The sequence below is a fragment of the Melanotaenia boesemani genome, chromosome 10, assembly GCF_017639745.1.
Source record: "Melanotaenia boesemani isolate fMelBoe1 chromosome 10, fMelBoe1.pri, whole genome shotgun sequence".
NCBI classification, from domain to species: domain Eukaryota; kingdom Metazoa; phylum Chordata; class Actinopteri; order Atheriniformes; family Melanotaeniidae; genus Melanotaenia; species Melanotaenia boesemani.
In genome coordinates, this window is record NC_055691.1 from 9577959 (window position 1) to 9584732 (window position 6774).

General features: G+C 38.8%; 2 non-coding genes across 2 annotated transcripts; both read left to right on the forward strand.

Moving 5' to 3' along the window:
• Positions 1–4662: 4662 nt before the first annotated feature.
• trnap-ugg lies at positions 4663–4734 on the forward strand. Its single transcript has one exon. It is a non-coding gene; the product is annotated as a tRNA-Pro (tRNA).
• A 1533-nt stretch (positions 4735–6267) lies between these two features.
• On the forward strand, positions 6268–6339 carry trnap-agg. The gene has a single exon. It is a non-coding gene; the product is annotated as a tRNA-Pro (tRNA).
• Positions 6340–6774: the final 435 nt, after the last annotated feature.

The window sequence follows — 6774 nt, forward strand, 5'->3', positions numbered from 1 at the left end:
ACACAGCCCTCTTTCCCAAGTCCACTCCGGCGCATCTTCAAGTACTGTCTACAGAACTCAATTTATTTTGAATGCCCAAGGTTATTACTTTGCTTTAAAATAATTTTGTGTACATTCTTATTTTCAAAAACTTTAAAAACAATATTTAAGTCCTCAGCTTCATTTGACACATGCAGTGTTACATGTAGCAGCAGCGGAGGTGAGGACCCAAATGCAGATAGTTCAGGCAGGAAGTAAGAGGGTTTATTTCCCAAACACTCAGGAGCAGGGAACCAAACATTACAGAGATGAACCCATACACATCAGGGAAAAACCATAAGGAACCAACAAGGAGTAACTGAAATCCCAGGACTTAAATACACTGACTGACAAATCAAACACAGGGGACGTGCATGAGCAATCAGACAAGGTGCTCTAATGAACAGAAACCAAAGAAACACAAAATTAAGCCCTGAACACCAAAAACCAAGAACGAAAACTAGAAACATGACCAAAACTAAACACATGAAGTCAGAACAGAAACCATAAACCATGACATGCAGAGGATCAACTACCACACTAAATGTGGTTTGAAAGGGCATGGAGACACTGTTTGAACTACATGCATATCACTAAAACAAATATTCAAACAGCAACAACAACAAAATCAATAATGTTATATAATCATATAGTCTTAATTAGGCAAGGCAGATGTAAAGGTGTAAATCAGAACTGTATTGAAATGCAGCAGAGAGCAGGTGGGTCTTTAACCTGGATTTAAATAAACTGAGTGTTTCAGCTGATTTGAGGCTTTCTGGAAGTTTGTTCCAGACATGTGGAGCATAGAAGCTGAATGCAGCTTCTCCATGTCTGGTTCTGACTCTGGGAACAGATAAGAAACTGGATCCAGATGACCTGAGGGTTCTGGTAGGTTCATACTGGGTCAAGAGGTCACTGATGTATGTTGGTCCTAAACCATTCAGGGCTTTATAGACCAGCAGCAGAACTTTAAAGTCTATTCTCTGACGAACAGGCAGCCAGTGTAAAGACCTCAGAGCTGGACTGATGTGGTCCACTTTCTTGGTCTTAGTGAGAACTCGAGCAGCAGAGTTCTGAATCAGCTGCAGGTGTCTAACTGGTGTTTTAGGTAGAACCTGTAAAACCACTGTTACAATGATGGACTGGTTTCTTCAAGTCTGGCTGAGACATCAAATCTTTTATCCTTGATATATATGCCTTTAAGAATTCTACTCACACTTTTTAACCCTCGCCTGGCCACCTGCTCTCTTGTGCTGTATAATATTGCAGCCATAGTGATTTAATTGGTACAATCCACCAGCAGTATCCTTGGCATTGAGAATTACTCTTATATAACCCTCAGTTACCTTTAAAAAAAAGTTTAGGAAATTAATTGGGAAACATGGCAGGTGATTTGGAGAATAGTCTTACAGCAATTATCAATATGTTTGAAAATGGATTATATTTAAGAAATGATTAGTTTTTATTTCAAATAAAACTCCAGACTTTCTTACAAGGAAATTTAGTTTAAAACCATTACAGCACAATATTAAAACACAAAAACAAGCTTACCTCTCCTATGAAGAGTTCATGAGGCCTCAAACTCTGGAATTCCTTCTGCCTGAGTGAACTTTACCCTCCGTTGATCATTTTTCACAACAGCCACGACAACTTCACTTGGCTTACTAGTCCAAATACACTCAACCTATAAGATTAACCAAACTTATCACTTTAAAAAGCATTCACCGAGTCATTTTAAGTAAATTATCAAAACTTTGCTATTTCTTCACTCACTACCTGTAAGTACTTCAGGCTGTAAATTGACAGTGTAGATATTTATCAGCTGCTATAAATCTGCAACAGTTACCTCCTCTGTTAGCTTGTGGCTGTATTGCTGCCGTTCTTCCCATCCTTGGTCTTCGGTCCTTTGCCGTGTTTATGGCTGATTTTGCTCCTTGTGGAACAGGAACGAGAAACATTTGGAGCTTCCATTGCGGGGCTTGTCTCCATCTCTCTGGGATTGTGTGACGTCCTTGGAGATCCCGTGTTTGAGGAGTAACTTTTTAGAAGGGATATGACACATGATGTGTTCTCTGTACCTTCCTTGCAAAGTCCCGTACATTTTCTGGTTGAATGACTCTGGTGTCTGCTGTCTCTGCTTTATTAGTACTGACTGCTTGATGATACCAAACCATGTCTCAACATGGCAGTTTGTGTCCCTTGTTTTCCTCGGTTCAAAGTTCTTTTCACATTTGTCTGATGCACACCTTTTCAAATTTCCCAACAACAGATAACTCCAAAGTGGAAAAGGATCCTTCAGAACCTCCTTAAATTTGTATGTGAAAGGAGATTTGCTGATAATTGTGCTGAACTTTTCTATTTTCTTCATCATCTTCCTCCTTCACCAGTTGGGTGTTCTCCAGCTTTTCTGTCTCATCCATGCCATCTCATGCATGACTTTCAAGTTGAGGAGGACAGTTTTGCTGTTATGTTTCCTGCATAAAACACTGCACAAAGACCGGAAGATTTGGAGGGCGTCAGTTTTTGAATTTGTGTTTTGCAACCTGGCAAATGCAAACGTTGCAAAAGCTTTTAAAACCTTATTATCAGTTTTTCATCCAATGGAATGAGCAACTGCTTTCAACATGTGTGCAGACACAGTGAACTTCATGTCTTTCGACTTCATCTATCCTGAACAAATAGCGAAAGCCCTGTCCAGGTAGCTGAAGACACTCTCCTTGTTGAAGGACAGAGGAAAACCATTTATCAGTGCCTAGCTGTAGTTGGTTTCAATCTGATGAACTTTGAACTTTGTGTATTGTGACAGGCATCGCAGAAACTGCATTAGTCAGAATGTGACGGTGGTATTGAGTGTTCAGTAGTGAGCATCTCACAGACTGAAAGGGGAGGGACACTCTGGCCATCTCCAGGAAGAGTGAGGGAATAATAAAGAAGTCTCCTGGTCTGACCAGGAACTTTGGATGCAACATTACCAGTCGCATCTAGGTACGAGGTCAGTGAGAATTTCTTTCTCAGATGTTGGACGAGAATGCTGATTCCTGTTTCTTTTGCCATCCTGGTCACCACAGGGATCAATTTGCAGGTGCTGAATGCATCCAGGAATTCTGTGTAATTGAGTGTCACATCCCTCGATGATTTTTTGTGTGAGATACACCTCCATCAACACATCATCATGAATTCTTTTCCTCTTGCTGACTTCTGACCTGATCACTTTCAGAACATTCGTATTCAGACTTTGGGTTATGTTTCCAGAAATAAGCTCAGCAGCAGGTGTTTTTTTTAAAGTTTGGTATAGAAAAGTTGGCTCACTCCATTGCGTTTTGAGTGCTTGCAATCCTCCCTCTTCTTGTATATGCTGCCTGTGTAAATTGCCTCTCACTTTTCTTGTGTTTTATTTCTCCCTTTTGTTGCAGAGATATTTGATCCTGGTGTTCCCTGTTGGCTTTCTTTTCATTCTAAACAAGTATTTAGCACTACAGGAAGGAAAGGTACAAACGGCACTAATATTTAAACATGGGCTTTTCATTTTTTGGCTCAGAGTTGTTTTCATGTGCTGACTCTTAAGGCAAGAGTACAACAGGTTTTTTTTTCCTGGAGCAGTTGCATAAAATGTTGGCCCAAGGTCTTCTCAGTTTCAGTGACACTTGAAGCGGGAGAATTTTCTGCCATTCATCTGGTTTTATTGTAACGGTGAACATTTTTTTATACTGCTGGCAGCTTTCTCCATTGTTCAATGTTTTGTTTAAGCTTAACTTCAGTTTTTACAGACATCATCTTTTGTTTTTCTTCCTTTTTCAGTGTTTTGCATGTCTTCAGCTGTGACATTGCCCCGTGCTTGAATATTTCGCTGGTCCGTCTTCTCTTGTATGCCTTCTTTAATATTTTGTATACATTCATCTGGGACATCATCGTCTGTCTTCTCTTTTATCTCTTCTTTAGTGTTTTGAAAGTCTCCTCCTATGATTTATTCTTCTAATTTGTCTTTGTCTTCCAGTTCTTTTGACTTTTTCTGTTTTGGGCCTATCAAATCCCTGACTCCTCTCTGATTCTTGGTCCATACGACCCTGAGCCAATGACTTTTTTTTTGGATCATCTTTACCAAACAGGGCTAATGAAATTTCTGACCAGATTTCTGAAGAGTAATCTGTATTTTGGCTTGTAATGCCTTTACTCTTCATTATTTTGACCAGGGCTGCTATTCCACCAGCGTTTGCCCATAAGTCTTTCCTAACAATACTCTTTCCCTTTTGTACTCTCCCCATTGTCTTAAAAGCTTGTAACCTAGGGAAAGGAAACACAAATCTGAAACCTTACATGGATATGATTTTCTGTGTTTATAAAGGATTTAAAACTACAGTATTAAAAGTATTATCAAAATTTAACCAAATAGAAGTGAGATAAAAAGAAAGAGCTTCTTTGTGGGAGTGGGAATCGAACCGCTAACATTACGGTCATTGGACGACAAAAAACAGCTTAAACAGAGGTCATCAAGAAACGGTACATTGGTGAAAATACCACAGAAATGTACCCCTCCGACCTGGCGGGGGCAATAACTAATCAATCAAACATAAATACAACACTAACAGGAAGTCACCACTACAACATCCGTTTTCATATTCTGAATTGTCGCCTTTACTTTCAGGTGGCTCGTTGGTCTAGGGGTATGATTCTCGCTTTGGGTGCGAGAGGTCCCGGGTTCAAATCCCGGACGAGCCCGAGTTTTTTTTTTGGTTTAGTAAATTTAAATGAACTTACGCTCCATAATTTTTCATTGATAGTTTGAACCATTCAGAAAAATGTACAAACTCAAAGAGAAATCGCAGCGCTAAACACGAAACTTCTTCCACACAAGTGATGACTGTGTAAAATAAATGAAACTGTGTCTTCAGCTTCTGGGAAATCACAATACTTAAACACAGACACACCAATGACTGATTCAGCTTGAATATCTAGGATACTTTACATGGGATGCTAGGGGATGGAATAGAAGGGTGTGAAGTGAGGATCTCATTAAAAATTATACATGTAAGTTAAAACATTTATTGTCCCATTCATCTGGTATTTCCCCAATTTTCACAATGAAGACAGTCATCACTTAGGTCATAAAGTCCTAACTGAGGGGATTTCTAAAATCAAAACAAAACATAAAATATGTTAATTCAGAAGAAAGGACAATCAATGGGAATATTTTAACAAGGGTGTGACATCCAGGGAAGAAGCTTCTTTTTTTTATCTGTTTATGGTGTGCTGTAATGATCTTGCTTTGCTACACCACCTCTGAACTTAAATTTATGTAAAATGTAAATAAATAAATAAATTTACTTCACATAAACAAACTTTCTATTCTTCGCTTCTTAAAGGTATTCAGTTGGGTTCCATCACGTCCTCCTCCACCCAGCTCTCTCCCCTCCCTGCCATCCCCTCCCTCTCCCCCCAAAACCACTGAAATCTGAACCCCCTTTAACACTTACTGGACACAGACATTGCACAAAAAAACAAACAAACAAACAAACAAAAAACCGATAATGCTGTTGCAATGGAATCACCTGTTGTGAATTTTTAAACTTGATCATGTTAGGACAAGTTAAAACAGAAAATACGGCAAAAGATTTAAGTGAGTCTGACAACATAGGAAAAATAATTGAACCATCAATCAGTGCTCCACTTTATGTAGTTATTGTGAACAGCCTTCAGGTCAGCGGTGGATGGAAGAATCTGAAAATTCAGGCTGGTAGAAAGAAAACCAGCCTGTTGTGATATTCCAATACTTATTCTTCCAGGTCCTTGGGTCCTGACACTGTTTCTTGACCTGCTGAATTTCCTGATTTTTCTGGTTAACAGTGTCATTTATTCCGCTTTGTTACATGGAAATTTTTAAAGCCAATTGAAGTAATTTGCAGTGTCTGGTTCTCTAGTCTTTCAGGGCCTGTTCAAGGAACAAAACACTTAATAAAACAGCACACCTGAACTCATTTATGCAGCCTTAAGAAGAAAAATTCCAGGACTGGTTCTCCAGGAAGATTGGGCTTTGTAAAGATAAAAATAAATATTTTTCTTATCATGTGAGGACATGTTAGGGTCCAGTACTACATTTATTACACAGCAAGATGAAAATATAATTTGGACCACCAGGGGGTGCTGTTGAGTCAAATGCTGTGTCAAGCATTATGTGCCACATCGCCAAAAAACATTTTCCAGTTGCAGGAATAGTGCGAGACGGATCCAGATGTGAAACACCTTAGGAAGAGTGGCTCGTTGGTCTAGGGGTATGATTCTCGCTTAGGGTGCGAGAGGTCCCGGGTTCAAATCCCGGACGAGCCCGTGTTTTACCCTTGGAGTAGAATAAGGAAAGTTTCATGGAAAGCAAGATACCAAATATCAAGAGATACATAGTCATACAAAGATTCTGGGGTTTAAATGACTTAACAAACTTTGTCATATAGGCACTAACCCTGTTTTGTATGTCAAACATTAATTAAAATACTATAACTGTTAAAAGAAATAGGGTAAACAAAGCCTCTGTAAAATATTTTTTGTTTTATTCTCTGATAAATATGAAAAATGTGTTTTTAGATAATATTTAAATGAGGCTGTTTGGCTGTACCATCTCTGGAACTGAATTTATCTGAAAATTTTAATATAAACTCAAGTAATTTATTTGAAAACATGTAAATGGTTTAAACTACAATTCCATGCAGCCTACCATGTTTATCTTATTGTACTAACTGTGATTGGTGTGGTAATAAAAGGACAGTG